This window comes from Diceros bicornis, chromosome 4 (genome assembly GCF_020826845.1).
Source record: "Diceros bicornis minor isolate mBicDic1 chromosome 4, mDicBic1.mat.cur, whole genome shotgun sequence".
Taxonomy (NCBI): Eukaryota; Metazoa; Chordata; class Mammalia; order Perissodactyla; family Rhinocerotidae; genus Diceros; species Diceros bicornis.
In genome coordinates, this window is record NC_080743.1 from 72806860 (window position 1) to 72825798 (window position 18939).

Below are 18939 nucleotides of genomic sequence, written 5' to 3' on the forward strand. Positions count from 1 at the left end.
GAGGCTTTCATCACTGGAAGCTTTCAAACAAGACACTGCCATGTTCCGATTTGGGTTTTGGAAAGATTACTCTGTAAATAGGGAAGAAAATATCAAGATAGGAAAACTCATGAGCCAGCATCGAAGGAGATGAGCCACCATGAAGGCAAGGACCTGCATAGACAGAGGCTACAGATAAGATCATGTTTAGGAGGTAAAGATACACCATGTTGAGGCGTCCGAGCTGCCTTTCTTCACCTGCATTCCTCTCCCCAGTGTGTGTTCTGAGGACAGGGATCTTCTCTTACTCAACCAGTGCTTGTCTAATGCTTGGCCCACAGAATATACTCAATTATCGCTTGTAGAATTGATGAACGAATAAAGAAAATCTTAAAAAGAGAGAGAGAGTAAAACTTGGAAACAGTGCAGGAACAAAGGTTTAGAGAATTAAAGAATGTTAAAGTAAGGATGTTTGTAGAGTTTATTTAGTTCAACCCATTAATTATACAAATGATAAAGGGACCAAAAAGATAAAGACACAGGAAGACTAGGTGGTGGGCAAGTCTGGGGTAGAGAGATAACAAATACAGTTTGGGTTGTATTATGTTTGTGATGCCCATGGTGAATGGAGACTCCAGTATCCAGTGTGCAGATGGAATGTGGAGCTCAGGAGAGGGGTTAAGTTTAGACATATAGGATTGGGATACAAATCCTACAAAGACCAGGGCAGGCAGTGCTCTTATTACCTCGTGAGAATAGAAGTCAGGAGACAAGCAGGCCATGGGAGAGTTGGTAGAGTCAGCATAGCATAGTAGGAAGCAGCACAGCAAGTTACTTATCCTCCCCGTGCCTCACTTTCCCCACTGTATATGTACCTACTTTACAGGGTGGCATCAGGTTTAAATGAATGAATATTTGTTAAGCCATTAGGCCAGTGCCTGGCATGTAGTAAGCCCTATGTAAGTGTGAAAATGCATATATAAACACCAACATTTGATGGTGGATAGAGGAAAAGAGCTCTGAAAAATAAATAAGCTAGGTATGATAGGAAAGGTAGGAGGATAGCAGGTAGCTGTGGGAATACCAAACTCTAAGGGAGAGAGTTTAAAGAAGGAAGGAGCAATTATGTGGCAAATGCTAAAGAAAGACTAAAAACAGGAAGGATTGAAAAGTGCCTATTGGCTTTGGCAACTGGAAGTTCATTGCTGATTTTAGAGCTGCTTTGGTGGAAGGTCAGGGAGAAGAGGGGTAGGCTGAGGATGAGTCGGTTGGTGAACAAGAATTGCAAAGGCTAATGCGGGCATTTGGCTCAGGGAAAGGCTGGGCAAAAAAGTGGAGAAACCCTGGGCTGGGCGCTGTTAAAATGGATTCTAGTCAGGCTACACAGCAGCACAGGGAAGCCCCTTCCCCATCCTAAAGTCATCATCTGTAAGATGAAGGAGGACTTGATCTCGACGCTCCTACCAGCTGTGATGGCCTCATCTTTTTCTTTCTTGTTACCAATATTCGATGATGATCAAGTTCTTTGTGATTTAGAAATGGTACCTAGATTAGCTAATGATATCCTCTTTTAAATCTTGTTTTGAGTTTATGGAGATGGATGCTGTTAGGGGCTGGTATGTTTTTTAATTTATAAAATATTTTCAATGTATAATTTCACATTTGATCCTCAGGAATGCGTTATCAATGTTCTCACTTTATAAATGAAGCAGACTCCAAAGGATGGGATGATTTTTCTCAAAGTCACAAAAGCAGTAACCCAAGATTTTAATCCACATCTGCTGGCAGCAAGTCCAGTGCCTGACAGCTGATGAGAATAACAGGTGGAAGGCAAAAAACTAGTTTAGAACTGGGCCTCTAAAGAGCATAGTTTTTATTTATGAAAAATGCCTGTCGCATAAAATGTCTTCTATCTATTTCTCAACACAGTGGGTTTTTCTGCCCCGTTCTCTTCTCCCACAATAGGACATAACCTAACATATGATTTTTCGTTTGGAGCTATAGGTGCTTTTTTTAATCTTTTGGTTTCTCCTGTACTGGTAGAATGTTTAATAATACCATCAATTGTATTTCATTTATATAGATTAATGTGGTTATTTATGCATCTAGACAATTTCAAAGCTCTTTTGCATGCATTAATAATCTGATTTTCCCAACCACTCTTTGAGAATGGGGAAATAGGGGTAACTAATTCCATTTTAGAGGTAAGAATCTGGTGTTAGAAAGATCATGTGACCAACACTAGGTCTCAAAGAATTACCCAGGAAAACCACTTAGACACTCCGTTTCTTCATCTCTAAGTTGGAGAAAATGCCAACCTTGGGTGTCATTGTGCAAGTGCTGATTAGATAACGTCAGTAGGTGCCTGGCCTATAATTGGCCATAACTCATAAACCAGGGAGCATGAGGAAAATAAGCGTCCCTGATTTCTCCCCACAGCCCTCATGTACTGTCAGGGTGTTGGTGGTGGTGTTTTTATCTCTTAGTCACTGAAACTGAAGGGAACACTCAAAATAAGGCATGAAGTGAGAGAGGAGGAGAAAGGAAGGAAATGGAGGAAGAAAGAAGGTGAAGAAACCATGGCAAGAGTTAAAAACTTCACAAATGTGGCCCGGCCCCATGGCTTAGCGGTTAAGTGCACGCACTCCACTGCTGGCGGCCCGAATTCGGATCCCGGGCGCACACCAACGCACCGCTTCTCCGGCCATGCTGAGGCCACGTCCCACATACAGCAACTAGAAGGATGTGCAACTATGACATACAACTATCTATTGTGGCTCTGGGGGAAAAAATAAATAAATGAAAAAAAAAAAACTTCACAAATGGTGGCTTTGGATGTTTCAAATGTTTGTGCAAAGGGCTGACTTCATCTTTCTGCAAAGCATTTATGGGATAATATCTAAGCAGCACTTTGAGTGCCTTGGAAAATAGAGTTAGAGAAACATAAAATGCCGGGAATATGAAAGTGGAAGACAATCTTAGATATATAGTCTATGTGTTCAACAAAATAAAATTGCTTTGTTCATCTAAATGATCAATGTAAAGTGAAGAAAGCAGATATTTTTGTTTCTTGGCAGGGTAATCAGTCTTGTTTTCGTAAGGACAAATGTAGTATGAACACATTTACCACGGATAAAAGAGTCTATAGAAATAACACTTCTCTTGTTCAGCATGAGGATTAAACATTACTAGTTTAATCTCAGCAGAAACAATTCAGTTGTCGTTAGGACATAAACTTATATAACACTAAGTCATTAATAGTAAGTAAAAAATTGTATGATCAAGGAAGTAAAGAATTCTATGATTGAGACATCCAACGACCTCTAGATCAAGCAGGTTTAGAGTGTGACCTGATTTTATCTCAGAAGGATCTTTTTGGACATGGATTCAGAATATTCTGGACATTATCTTTGGAACCAATTACAACCATATTTCAAAGGATAACAAAATACAGGGCAATCTTTTATCTATTTCATTAGTCCTAAAATTCTTGCACCAATTTTAAGAAAAGGGTACTGTAAGTTTGACTACACTTTACTACAAAACTGAAAGAAAAACAACTATTTCCTTCCTTTATCTCAAAAACATAACTTTGAAAAGATAAAAGCTACATGTGCAAAGATACGTTTAGCTGCATTATTCATAACAGAAAAAAAACAGACACAAATAATAGATAAATACTTAATAAATAATTGCATGTTGATATGATAGACTATTATACAATTATTAAAATGATAAATACGGTCTTCCATGAAAAGCCTAAGAAAATGTTTACAAGATAATGTTTTGAAAAGTGTCCAACAGAAAAGTATGTGTATACTATGATGATGTCCATGTAAAAACTGTATGTTTATGTAAATAAAGTGTGATTGGCACGTGAAGAAATGGAAACCCTCACCGTAATAGTGTATCAGTCAGGATGAGCCAGGTTCTGCTACAGTAACAAACAATCCCTGTCTATCAGTGTTTCACAAGAAGAGCTCACGCTACACGATCAGGCTCTGCTCATTGTAATCAAGCAGGGACCCAGGCTGAAGAAGGTTCCATCTCCACACCTGCTTCCTCAACCTCAGCAGAGGAAAGATGGGGTTGGTACTAGATCTTAAAGATTCTACATGGGAGTGAAATATGTCACTTCTACTTACTTTTATTTGGCTGAAGCAAGTCACATCATCATGCCTAACTTCAAAAGGGGCAAGAAAGCTAACTCCTACTATGTTACCCTAGAGAGAACCAGAAATATTTGTTGAACAACAGTAATGAATCTCACAGTGAGATTGGTGGAATTATAGATGCTTTTTCAAATATTTTATGGTATTAAAATACATTTTACACTATCATTGCCTCAGATTCCACTTGTGAGCCAGAAATTGAGAGCTGATAATGTATACCATACTAATCATTCAAAGACAGGCTTTTAACTGAAAATTCTTTAAATGTACATTCTTTTATTGAAACATTTTAAATAGACTGAGATGATAAACATTTTCGTGTTAGGAAATATAGTGTGATTGAAAAATATTTCTGGCTTCACATCATTGTAATATGCAATTTCTAAATTATATGGAAGAAACAAACTGCAACAAGGCATTCTGTTATAAATATTGATAATCATCTTAGAAAAATACATCTTTTTGCCTAAGTACAACATAAGAATTTGCTTGCTTCAGCAAGCAATCAGCAACAAAGAAAATAGTTTTAAATATTCCAGTATGTAAACTCCTGAAAAACATCAGTTGAAAATGAATGGGAGATAGCGTGATGTACAGCAAAGAACACTGGCTTTGGTATCAATTGGGTTCAAATGCTGAACCATCATTTATTAGTTAATAACCTTGGGCAATCTGGGCTAACATTTTCCATCAAAGAAACTAAAAATTCGTGGGGCCAGCCTCGTGGCACAGCGGTTAAGTGCGTGCACTATGCTTCCACGGCCCGAGGGTTCACAGGTTTGGATCCCGGGCGCCACCGAGGCACCGCTTGTCGAGCCATGCTGTGGCAGCGTCCCATGTAAAGTAGAGGAAGATGGGCATGGATGTTAGCCCAGGGCCAATCTTCCTCAGAAAAAAGAGGAGGATTGGCAACAGATGTTAGCTCAGGGCTGATCTTCCTCACAAAAAACAAAAAAGAAAAAGAAACTAAAAAATCTTCCCACGTGAATATTGTTGTGAAGTTTATGAAATGACATATAAAGCATTTAGAAAAGTGGCTAGCATGTGGCAGATAAATAAAGGTTCATTTATTTATGCGTTAGCTGAATATTGAGCAATTGTAACTACACAATGATCCAACAACATACTAAAGGGAAAGATGTCTTTCAAATTCCACTGTTATAAATAGACCTATAGAGAGAGTTGGTCAAAGCAACTGTGATCTAACTGTTCTTACTGAATGGAGATGCTGTTCAAACAGAATTCCATTAGGTGCATATCTTTTTTTTTTTTTTTTTTTTTTTTTTTTTGTGAGGAGATCAGCCCTGTGCTAACATCCGCCAATCCTCCTCTTTTTTTGCCGAGGAAGACGGCCCTGGGCTAACATCCGTGCCCATCCTCCTCCACTTTATATGGGACGCCGCCACAGCATGGCCTGCCAAAGCAGTGCGTCGGTGCGCGCCCGGGATCCAAACCAGCGAACCCTGGGCCGCCGCAGCGGAGCGTGCGCACCCAACCGCTTGCGCCACCGGGCCGGCCCCTAGGTGCATATCTTTTAACTGAAGCTCAACCAGTGCGGGATGAGTACCATTGCTGAGTGAGCTCCACGTCTACAGGGAGCACTTAATAAATAATGATGAAAAAGACAACAACAACCAGTCAAATCTCCTCTCTTAGTGATCTATGATCTGGGAGCAAGCCATGTGAGAGGAATTAAGCCACATGAAGCCATCAGGGATTGCCTTGGGAGGTGGAAAGAGAGACATGGATCCCTATAGCCTTTGCTCCATTCTGTCACATTCATAGCAGGTGATCACGAACTCTGAGTTGGCCAGGCTGAAACAGAGAAACTGGAACCAGATTGGCCTATGAGATTGGTGAAGTCCTCATGGACCACCCGGAGTCTTCATGGGTTTGAGAATCTGCTCTCTCTGGGTCAGGATGGCTCTCTGGGACCCATCCATTTCCCCAGTCCCTGCTGGTGGTGCTGCTATAGGGTGAATGGTCCAAAGAAAACTGCCACAGCTAATTTGGGATCAGTGGATAAGAGAGAAGGCAAACTGGGTTTCATTTTGGAAAGAGGCGACTTTGTCCATGCAGTTGATCTAATCCTCCTGAAGCCTGTGCTAAGGATTCTGAGTACATCTAAAAACAAACCACCTGGCTCTCCTTGACTGTGCAGAGAGAAGAGAAACTGTTGATGACTTTGCAGCTTCTGGGGCCACACTTGACCCCGGGTGTGCAGCCTCTCCTTTCCTTTTGCATAGACAAGTGTTAACTTCAGGGCAAGGCTGAAGAGTCCCTCCCTTCTAACCCAAATTCATTTCCACCAGCCACTTGAGCCCTCACTGATTGCTATCACCAAGCCTGTCTGTACATTGTATGCTGTCCGGGTGTGTAGCCTCAGGCACGTGAAGGCTTGTGTTTTCAACTGTGCTGTAACCTGTCTGTGGGCAAGGACCAGATCTTGTAGTCCTTTTTATACTCCACACAGGTTTCAACAAATATTTAGGGAGAAGTGGACATTTACTTAAATATCTACTGCAATTAACTAAGGCTTGATTTGGAGAATCTGGCTGCCAAAGGTTGAATTTGGCTATATTTCTATCCTGTTCTAAGTGTTGAGGTTATTTTCCTTCTTACTGCACCTAAAAATGGACCTATACAGAAGTCTGCTAAAAGTTGGCAAAAAAGAGTCTAGAAAATATCTAGTTGCCTTAGGTCTTTGCCTGATTAGAGCATTAAAATTATTCCCCCCACCTTCAGAACTTCTCCTAGGACACACTTGGAGTCCCAGCTTCTGTGAAGATTCATTCTTTCAGTTAAGAAGCATGTAATTACCATCAGTTGGGAGTCCTCTGTGCGTGGGAATTATGTTACTGATACCTTTATCCCATCTGACTACCACAGTTCCTGGCATATGATAAGCACTCAGATATTTGTTTCATAAGTGAATTTCTCCTTTGTTTCTATCATTTCTACATTATGAAATAATTTCTCTTGGCCTATAGAATAATCAAATTATACCTGATACTAAAACCAAGGACAGAGTAAGTGTCTTCAACAAGAAGCTTTCAATCTTTTCTTTGAACATTCCTTGGAGCTGCCACCTTGATGTTAGAAGTGACGTCGAAAATCTAACTCAGAGATTTCGCTCTCCTTTGACCCCACCCGGCTAAACCCACAAATCCTGTTTGCAGTAATTGCCTGCTGGTGGAGGGCCCTATCTTTTCCCCACAGCCTCTCTTCTCCACACAATGTCAGCCTTCATGTCCTTGGTGGTGGCCAACCTGTTCTGTCCTGTGAGAGGAAACATATAACTATTAGGAGGGGTCTAGGGAAAGATAGATTATGGTTCCAGAAAGTAAAAGAGTGAGAATTCTGGGGCTGAGCTTCTCCACAGCTGATTAACAGGACCTGAGAGAGGAGTTCTAGAAAGGAAATGCATACCCAACTTTTCCCTGTTAGCAATAAAGACAGGAGTTTTTATTCCCATATTATTAATCAGAATTGCAAAAAAAAAAAAACAAGGCACATTTTCCCTTCTCTGGTTCTTCAATTGCTGTTAGTTCCACAGAATAGATGGAATGAAAAAGAACCAAGGAGAAATCTTATCCCAGGAAGAATTTAATAAAAATTCTAAGTGGAACCCACAGCACTGGTGCGCTGCTGGTTCTGGCTGCTGGTTCTGGCTATTGTTGTGCTGTGTGCAGAGCTCGGAAAGCAAGTACATGGACAGGGAAGTCTTTCACATTTGTAAAATTGTTGTAACTGGTTTGCTCCCACTTCTCTTTTTCAGGCCTTGCTAAATTCTCTAAAAAGAAAAAAAAAGAAAATCTGTCCTTGTTATTCTTAAGCAATATTGTATATTATTAAGCAAAATGAAATTTCACTGGAAGGTGGAAATATTTTTTAAAAAAGAAAGTAGTGAATAGTAATATTGGTTGTAACTGACCAGTCCTTTAATTTAAACTTGATTTTAATACTCTTTTGGTTCAGGGTGCCTAGGAGTAGTAAAGAAACCACGGGAATTCATACCACAGCCTTTAACGTGCAGGTGACCCAGCGACTTTGGAGTTCTGTTGCTGGTATCACCACTGGCTGGATTAAACCAATGAAAGCCAAAGTTGGTTTTTCCAAATGAAGTGGGAATACACGATGCCATAGGGATATTTGGTTATCAATGATAGTCACAGCATCTTCAAAGAAAGGAAATGAGAATGTATATCCTGTGGCAAAGATGACCACACTGATATTCTCCACCTGTTACCATCTTCAAAAATGGCATCTGATTCCATGAATTCTTTCACACTGGATTTGATCATCATTCTGCCAGAAATGATGTGATTGGGAAGGTTGTCACAAATGCTCACTTGAGATTTTAGAAATCTATAAAACCAGGGAAGATGATTCATATTAGTCTTTGTCTCTCTTTATTTATTCATTTACATATCCACTTATTTGTTCCAGAAAACTTTATTGGGCACTCTTTCTTCCTTCTGTTTCGACAGATGAGATGAAAATGTTCTTTAGGAAATGTTAAGACTCCAGGGTCATCCTTTTCCTCTTCTCTTCCTCTTCCTTTATTCCCCCTTTATAAGACATTCTCAAACTAAGAAGCCAGTAAAAAGCCAGGAGAACAAAGTTCTGGTCCTCCAGTGCAAAAGGCTTCATCTGGCTTTCCACCCTTAAACATAGCTATCTATCTACACTAGTGCAAGACAGAGGCACAGATAAACGCTGGAATGTGAGGGTCCCGTTCTCAACTTCGATCCTGATGCTCAACTCGGATCAACTGTTTATCACAATGACCCACTCCTCATTCTCTCTGTGCTGTGAGCCTCAGCTCTAGCACACAGCTCTTGCCAGAGGCTGAGAGCTTTAGTTGAACTTCACGTGCTGGTGATTGCGTATATACAGCAAAGCTTCACTTACCAGGCACTGCCATGTAATCAGCATGTTGAGGACACTGAAACGTACACAGGTAAGGAAATCCTTCTTTTACTTTTAATTTCTTTACTTTTTACTTCAAGTTTCGATGAAAATATTTCTAAAATTTGTTACACTCTTGTTCCATTTCTTAAACAGTTCATAATGAACGTAACCTTCTTTTATTGCTCATTCTCTTCATTAAGCACCTTAATTACCGCTCAAATGCTACAATGCACTTTTAATGTCTCCTCCCTGTGCTGTTCATTATCATGGCTCTTGTCACTGTGTCGTAGCCAGCAGTATTTCCCTTCTCATTTGTTGCTCTGGCTTGACAAATAAGACAACACATGGTTAGAATTATCCACAAAATAAAGGTCAATACATTCTGATGATTATCTTCGATCCTGTCTCATGAGTGAAGTGTATGGGTCATAATGCACAGAAGTCTGTCTGTCCTTTCCAGTTCTTAGAATCAATCACATCAGCTGAGACAAAATAAATGCACCCTACAGGTAACATGAGTATCTTTTCTGAGGCTTTAGACCATAGTTTGCATGATTGAATCTTTAATTTATTCTCTGCCCAGTTATTCAACATAGATGTGTCATGATCTTTCTGATGATATTAAAGCAAAGCTGAAAGGACAGTGTCCAGGGGACTAGTCTTCATCCCACACACAGTGCAAGATCCAGACCCCTCATCTGGTGCTAAGAAACACCCGGAAAAGGTAAGAGTGTGTTCAAAGTCGGGTAGTCGGGCCGTTGTGGGGCAGGAAAAAGAACTCAGAAGTTACCTGACCTCTTCAGTAAGAACAGAATCCTGTGATCTACTTCACGGGGTAAAGAATGTATCAGTCTGGAAACTATGCAGGAGCCAGAATTCCTCCCCTTCCCTGTCATTCAACACCTCCTCCTCTTGTGGGTTCTTTGGAACATGACCTGGGCCTCGACACTGCTTTGGAAATCCTGCTGAGGATGGTGGCCTGTGAACTGATAGAAGGACTGAAAGAGACAAACGCCTTCAACTCTTCTCCAAACTTTAGTGTGGGTTCCTCTTTGAAAAAAAAAAAGACTAGGTAAACCAAGACTTCACTATCTTCCGATGGTGTAACTATACGTTTCCTGCTAATGTATAGGCTTCTTAAGATCAATATCACGTACATGTCAGATCAGATTCCCCAGTAGCGCCTGGGGCCTCTCACCCCCTTGGTCTCCTGACCTCTGCCAGTCTCCAGCTTGGGGGCAGTGTAAGCACTTTCTCAGCTGGAGCTCCTAAATCCTCCATCTTGCAAAGGACTGGGATCAGCTTTCCTCATTTTTACTTCTCAATTCACCCCCTGGTGTTCTCATCCATTTTCTGATGTCTTTGTCTATTGACTTCCATGTGGATTAATCTTAAATATACAGCTCTATACAAATAGTTTAAATTAGTTCTTTTGTGTTTCCTTTGTCAAATCAATGACCATTGCTTAAACACGAAAAATACACACACACACACACACACACACACCAGCAACAACTTATTTCTTTTATTCTTGGGTTGAAAATGTGGCAAATCCACTAAAAAGGTGATCTAACTTTTAGTACTGGCCTTTTTTTCTAATTTTCTGCCTGCCTTTACACTAGCTGTTAATGTCTCTGAACCTCAGTTTTTTGGCTCTAAAATACAGGGGGTTGAAATAAAGAATTTCTTAAGTCATCTCCAGTTCTAAAATGTTATGATATTTTATCTATTACATGTCTTCACCCCATTTAATTTGTCCAAACAACTACTATCAGAATTTCTTTAAAATTTGAAATTTTGTTTATCATATTATTTTTCTGACCTTTTTTCCTCTTTAAATTGGATATTTTTAATGAGAAAATATTTTAAACATATAAAAAAGTAAATAGAATCATACAACAGACACCCAAGTATCATGTGTGATGATATATATGCACCTGGCACACAGCAGGTGATCAATAAATACTCCTGGAATGAGGGAATGATCTGGACCATAGGGAAGACAGTTTAAAATAGCTATTTTCCCAGAAAGGCCAGCAGAGGGCGAGCTTGTACATTGACAAAACCGACTCTTGGTTTAGATGGGTTACCTAGGTGTGTTAGCTCCCCTCAGTGTACAACTCGATTATTGTGCAATTACCAGCACTTTTCCAGCGACAATCTATTCGCACCTTGTTAACCATACTAAATAAGCACAACTACACATGTGTAAAAATTGTTTACAGACCTCAAAGTGAGTGGCATTTTAAATAATTATTTGGAAAATTTGCAATATTTAAGTCACCTATCTAGATCATTCTAAAGCCCCCCACCCCCAACTCTTCTTTCTAGGTTGTAGAGATATATCTAAATCATGCCAGTCAGGATAACAAAGCGAGGGTCTGAATTAATTATCCAAGTTGCTGCCTATTTTGTTTCACTAGTATTTTATACACACAGACACACCCACACCCATTCTTTATCCCCAGAGGAAGACACTGTTAATGGTTTTTTGGATCTTCCTAAAATTGCATATACATGTACCACTACAGGTATATAGCATTTTTTTCTATAAATGGGATCACAAAGGCACACGGTCCTATAATTTGATTTTTTCAATGAATATCTTCTGATATCTGCACATATAATTATGCTTCATTTTTCCTAATGACCATGTAGTCTTCCACACTATAGGTGTGTTAACCAGCAGAGATCTTGACAAAGAGCAAAAGGCCTGACTATTTCTGGTCATGATTACTGAGTATCCGTTCGGCCCAGCTAACACCCTCAAACTTCTGCTGCCTTTTGTGTGTAGATATGTGCTTTTAGTAGAAAGCCATAAGCAGAAGTCTTGAATCTTAGTTATCCTGGGTTTGTACATCTGCACAAGCAGGTGGAGAATTCCCACATCAACATGACACAACTCTCAGAAAACAGACCTGCTTTGCGGCGTGGCTGAGCTCCACAGCCAGGTCTGCGCCAGAATTCCCAAAGCCAATCACGAGGATTCTCCTTCCCATAAATCCCTCCGGACTCTTCTATTCCTTGCTGTGGAAATACTGACCTTTGAACTTCTCAATCCCTATGCAAAGAAAAAAATGGAAAATAGCAGTTTAGATTCAGGAAATGCAAAGCTTACTGTAGCTATTACATTGCATTTGCACAGTTTCATAGTAAACCACTTTAAAACCAAAATCTATATATAGTACCACGTTCAAATTCTTTTCCAATGGTCCTCTTATGATTCACAAACAATTGATATTAACAGAAATTTGATTTATCATAGCACACACGAAGTTATTTTATATACACATATATACAATTATATATACTATATATATATACACTTATATATACAACTTTTACGGAGCAAATTCACTTTCGTGATACCCAAATTCATACAGCATTCTATGTTTTTTCTGTGATTATCATTAGGGACTCTCAAAATTGGAAAATTAGAGTCACCTGGTCCAACCTTGCACTATATATTAATATAGCTTTGCTATGAAAATGCAATTCTCAGACCAGCAGCACCTGGGAACTTTGTCAAAGGCGAATTCACGAGCCCCACTCCAGACACATTGAATCAGAATCTCAGGGAGTTGGAACTAGCAATGTGATTTAACAAAGTCTCCATGTTATTCCTACCATACTAAAGTTTGAGAGCCACTGATCTAAAAAGTCCTCGTTAATGGTTATTGGTTTCTGCTTAAACATCTCCTGAATTGGGAAACTCACTACTTCACAAGGAAGACTATTTCATTTTGGGACATGACTTCTTGCTGGAAAATCCCTTCTTCTTTTGAGCCAAGTCTATCTCCCCAAATCTTCTACCTGTCAGCTCTCGTCCTGCCCAACAAGAACACACACAGCGTGATTCCATCCTTTATATGATGGTCACATCACAGTCAAAGATAGTGATCGTGCTCCTTTCTCACCCACAACAAGCACCTTCCTCCAGGCTAAACAGCTTCTGTAGTTTTTATACATTCACGATGTTGCATTTGCCTAAGTCTTTACTATCTTGGTTGTTCTCCTCTAATTATGTTCCCTTTTGTCACCACTCTTCTTGAAGGGGACACCAGAGCAGAGCACAACACTCCAGGTGTGGCCTGACAACACAGGTAAAACAGATACCTCTCTTTTGTTGAAAGTTAAGTGCCACTGGCTTGTACTCAGACATTCTGATTATAATAGGCTTTTTCCTTTATAAAACTTAAAAACCCACAGATGTCAGGTTTTATTCTAATTGCATTATTGGGGTTAATGACTTATTATATGCCATTATCAAGGGAATTTTAAATCCACTTTACTTAACCACAGACCATCCACCCTTAGGATCCCCTGAGATGAGAAAGCTACATACGTGGGAAAAACTGAAGTGGTAAATGAGGTCATTGTGACGGCCACTGCCGACCACGCCTGCATCAAAGGCAGATGGCCTTTGCTCGCCCTCAGCTTCCGCCACAACCCCCCGTTGGCCAGTGGAAAGAAATCAGGAGGCTTCCTCACACTGTACACCTTTGTCTGAGAACAAAAGGACAAATAAGGGTGTCACGTGACCATCTGCTTCCACCTTCTGGAAACTAGAGGACCACACCTGGGCCAAGAGAGGTCATTCAGTTTATTTCCCAGATTCCGGGGAAAGTGGACCCTGAATAATCATTTTCTTGTAGATATTCCTATATTTAAAAATCTTCAGTGAGATTTTTATGATCTTGTTTAGATTTCTTCCACAATGCCCCTGAAAATTGAGAAATGGGTAATAAGTAAGGTGTTTGGTTTCCTTTATACCTGTTGCTTGACTTTTTCTCATGCCATAGAGCTTATGAAGCAGATATATGTGCCAATATACCCTTGATTTCAAGTCTTCCAAATGGATGACCATATGGATGGATTAACAGACAGATGAGATGGTAAATATAGGGACATATGTCCAAAAGTTGTCTTTTTAGAGATTTATGCCACAGACACATTAAACACTACCTAATACTAAATCAGACTCTCCTGTGAGGTGGTAAACAACCTGCTGTGGGAGGTAATCAAGCAGGGACTAGATGTCCAACCATCAGAAAAAATGAATTGGAAAAGAGATAAGGCTGGCGTAGCCTTTCCAAATGTGAGTTTCTATGAGTCTAGAAAAATGATGATGATGATGATGATGATGATGATGATGATAACGATGATTATGGTAGCTAACAGTTACTGAGTATTTATCTTATGATAAGCACTGTTGTAAGTGGTCCAAATGCATGCACTCATTTAATCTGGAAAGAGATCCCTCTGCAAAGAGGATTATAGTGATAGTCTGAGTTTGTGCAAGGAAAATGCCAAGTGAGAAAGTCATGTGGTTGATGTATGCATATATATGCAAGAGACCACCATACAGGCAAAGAGCTTTTGCAAATAAATATAATATTTCCTCTAATTCAATAGTCAGTGTTTCTAAACCAAGTATTTAATCCCCTGAAATTGCACACAAAATGTTATATTTATGTGTCTATCTCTAGAAAAAGGTGACAATTGCCTTCATCAGATTCTCAAGAGTCAAGACAACAAAAGACCCTAAAGCTTACCTGGAAACAGCTGTACTTCACAAAGTCAAGGTGCTTGGCACACATCCTCAAATACTCCAGGAGCTGTGAGCTGTGCATGTAATTTGGAAAATGATCAGAATGGAGAAGTCACTGAAGCAGGGCATTTCCCTGGAAGTGTTGATGTTCACAGATCTGTAGATGCTGGACTGTCCTTCTTCTGACTTCTCCTTTAGAAAGTAAAGGAAAACACTCCCAATGAGTTCCTGGTGAATAATGCAGTGGAGAAAGATTGTGCTTTAAGAGGCGTGTGCAAGTCTACTCTGCTGCTAGATTTCTCCAATGCCTGCAAGGCAGAGCATCGACCAGTGCTTCCTTTCAGCTGACTTTTGATTCTGACATGCCAAGACCTCAGTTCTCCAGGAGGCCAGAGGCTTGTAAGGGTTTTGTGGGTTTGATTCTTCCTACTGACTCATTCCCAAGCCTGCCAGCCCTTATTGATGTACCAGACAGTACTCTCGAGAAACTCATCACACAGTCTTGCTTTTCTTCACAGACAAAGAGGGACTGTATCTGATCTGGAGTTCAGTTACATAAAACACATTTTGCCTGTTCTGAAGGATTTAGTGGCACCAAAATTCCTCCCCAAACATGATGGCTAAGGAAAAGAAGAGAGAGAGAGATTGCTGCATACCAACTCTGTAACCAATGACTAGGTTAGGTATTCTCACAGAGGCCACCTATGAACAACTGATTACTCGTCTCTTCTTACAGATTAGGAAACGGGGGCTCTGAGACTTGCTCAGCAGAGGGTTCCCTCCTGTTCTAGGGCCTTTTCTTGCCTTAGGGCTGCCCGCCTCCACACCAGCCTGTGCACCCACAGCACCTCTAGGACCCCTGGCTCAGCACTGGGCACTCTCTCTTGTACGGCAATGATCCGTATCGACATCTTCTTTCCTTTGCCATAAACCCCGAAAGCCAGGAACTGTTCATGTTCATCTTTCTATCCCCCACAGGGAGCACAATTTCCAGCTCACAGCAGGTTCTTGTTTTACATTTGTCGAGTTGCAGATTAGATGTGCACTGCATTCCATCCCAGGAACATTGAGACTTACTTGGAATCTCCAGAGTCCCCCAGTGTCGTCACAGGTGGGCTCAAAGCAGGTGGGCTCCAGCCCTTCATCCAAGCAGCACTTAATGGCCCCCACACCCCCGATCCCAGCTCCCATCACTGCCACTCTCTTCTTCCCCACGTTCTTCTGCATCATCTGGAGGGACAGAGAACATCGTCGGTGATGCAAGTCCACGCCACTCAATTAAAACACTGCTATGTCCATAAAGATCTCTAATAGTTCATTTTCTCAGAAATAATCCAATGTCCTAGAATTTTGGTTGATTCCTGCCTTCCCAGCCTTTCCCTGATGGAATCAGTGATGATCCAGCTCCACTCGGTTCCTAAGTCTCCTGACCATGGAAGGGAGAACAGGGGCCTGGATACTAGTTTAGGACATTAATTTTTTTTTTCTTTTTTTGGGTGAGGAAGATTGGCTCTGAGCCAACATCTGTTGCCACTCCTCCTCTTTTTGCTTGAGGAAGACTGGCGCTGGGTTAACACCTGTACCAATCTTCCTCTACTCTATGGGCCACCGCCGCAGCATCACCCTCTGAGCAGTGAGCAGGTCTGCGCCCAGGATCTGAACCCGCGAACCAGCGAAGTGGAGCACATGAACTCAACCACTATGCCACCGGGCCCGCCCCAGGACATTAATTTTTAAATCTCTCTCCTTTACCTCCATTCAAGCAGGTTACAGGCTCTCTGAGCCATTGTTTCAGGGAAGAATAAGCCAGGGCAAAATAGCAGAAGTTCCCATTTTCTGCTGTTCTCATCCTGAACGAGATGGAGGTGGGGACTAAGGGAAGAAACAGCAGTTGAATGGGCGGGAGGCAGGGAGGGGCCTCGCCCGGAACACACAGGCCCCACCTGCCTCCAGAACCACGCCAGAGTCTTCGGGCCCTGCTCTGCCCAGTCTCGCCCGCTCTCCCCCACCCGCCGTTTTTGAATGGAAATCCCTCTGTGCTTTGCCTCCGAACCTGCCCTTGTTGCAGCTAGTTCTGAAAATGTTCGCTGATAAATTCCCATGGCAACCTTACGTTTGTCCATTGCTTAGTTGTCTTCCCCCTGCTTTAGTAAGCTTCTTTCTTCTTTCAATTTGGTCCTCAGAAAAAGCAGGGAGGGCGAGTATTACTACAATCCCATTTTCCTGATGAGGGAAACCACGACTCGTTGATGAGCCGTCAATTGTTCAAGCTCCCCCGTGGCACACAGTGAAGCTGTGCCCAGCACGTGGGCTGACTGACTTCCCCAGCACTTCCCGGGACCTGCCCACCATACGTCACGATGTCCACCCACCCACACTTCCTTCTGGGGAATTCCTGCCTGCACCCCCTCCTGTCCTAAACACTCATGCTCTGGACAGGGTGTCTTTTCCCAGCCCTGGACTGGGAGTGAGCTCCTAACCCTTCAAGGGTTAGCACTGAGGGGAGAGGTCAAAGGGATGTAACATAGGGAGAGTCCCAATGCTACAGAGGAGGCTAGGGCAGCCTTTATGGGCCACGGGCAAGGTCAAGTGACGACATGACCCAGCAGGGGGAGAGGAGAAGACAAGAGAGAAGCAGAAGGTAGAGGCCCAGCCTTTACAGAAGGAAATAGAGAGACATCCCTGGGTTTCCAAAACAGCTGCGCTGTGGCTCTCTGTATCCTTGAAATCATCCCATTTTCTTTAGCTAGCTAGACTCTGTGCCATGATTTAGGGCTAACCTGAGTCCCAACAAGGTCAGAGCACTGAGCACTGAGCCACTTCTACCAAGGGTGCTGCCTAAACAAGTCAGATGCCACAACCAAAGGGGCCTCTACCAAGACAGAAGCAGGGAATACACGCAGGAAATAAAATTAGTCTGAAATCCTGGATCCCTTCTTCATCATGCACCTGGGGGATATTTCTTTGAACTATTACTTAGTCCCTCAGTTTTTTTAAGCAAAGTTTTATTAAAAATTCTAATCAGTTGTTCATCTCCTTGGCTCACATAACACTTTATTTCTGTACTAAAATATTCATATGTTAAATTGTGATTTTTTCACGTATTTGTTTCTCTACTAGACTGTGACTTCCGAGACAGAAGGGGCCAGATTACTCATCTTTGAATACCCTGTGTGTAATGCCACACTTGCACGGCATAGGGACCCAATAATAATGTGAAAAAATGAATGAATGAGTAAATTACCAAAGACAGCTTTCCCTCAGTAAATGGTGCTAAAATGTACTCTTAAAGCAAAAATAAATATGTAAAATTCTTATTACTGATCTAGAGTCAAATCCCCTCCTCCCACTCCAATTAAAAGAACACGATAAGTAAGCAGTCATAGCATAATGAATACATTTCATATCTTCTTTAAGTTGAATTCCAAGGCAGAATTATTGAAGCCCCATGGTACAGTTTTCACATCCTCTCATAGTAAAACATCACTGCTGGCTGGGTTATGGCCATGCTGCCCCCAAGCCTTCCCAACACTTGGCCCAGATGGTCTGCCCTCTGACTCATGAGCACAGCCTGCTACCACAACTGACTTTGCTTTACTGAGCGCTTTCTGTAAATGTAGCCAGCTTTCCAGGAAATGGCTGCAGAGATTTCTCCCCTAAGGGCCAGAGGCTTTGTGGAAGTGATCATTTACCTAGACACAGGTAATTTCTTTATCAGAGAAGCATGTACACCAGCCCACTAGAATCAGCTCATCAGACTCAATTGTTAAAGTTTCAAGGAATTTTGCAAGCCGGTTGTTAAACACAGTCATTAGTAAAATTTATGTAAATTTACAACAAAAATAATTTTGCTAAAAATGAAGATAAAAATTCAAAACCCATCACTTCCTAATTATTTTGCTACATTTTACTGTGATCCATAATCATGAGGTTATTTATATCTATCGTATTTGTATGGTGGAACCACTACATAATGATGTTCTATTATACGTCTCTTCCCAACTCCACATTCAGTGATATCACTTGCAAGCTTAAAATTGGCCTTGGTGGGAGTATTTACACCTTAGAGACCAGCAAACGCTACAAAGCAGGGCTATCCCCCACGCCCCAGAGCCTGTTGTTAACCATTTGCCAGCACACCACTGATGTACTATGGAATAAACTCTTAGCCTTCTCAGCCTGGCCTCAAATGAGAATTAAACGTTCAAATGAGGATAGTGCTTTAGAAGGCACATGGAGGATGCCGTAAACACCTGCTCAACAGTCTCTAATCCCTGAGAGAGAAAAAGTCCCATAAAATTGCTGGACTGAAGCTCCGCGGCT

At 41.4% G+C, this 18939-nt stretch overlaps 1 pseudogene; it reads right to left on the bottom strand.

Moving 5' to 3' along the window:
• Positions 1–6119: 6119 nt before the first annotated feature.
• Positions 6120–16514, bottom strand: LOC131404730 (flavin-containing monooxygenase 5-like; annotated as a pseudogene).
• Between the last annotated feature and the right edge of the window lie 2425 nt (positions 16515–18939).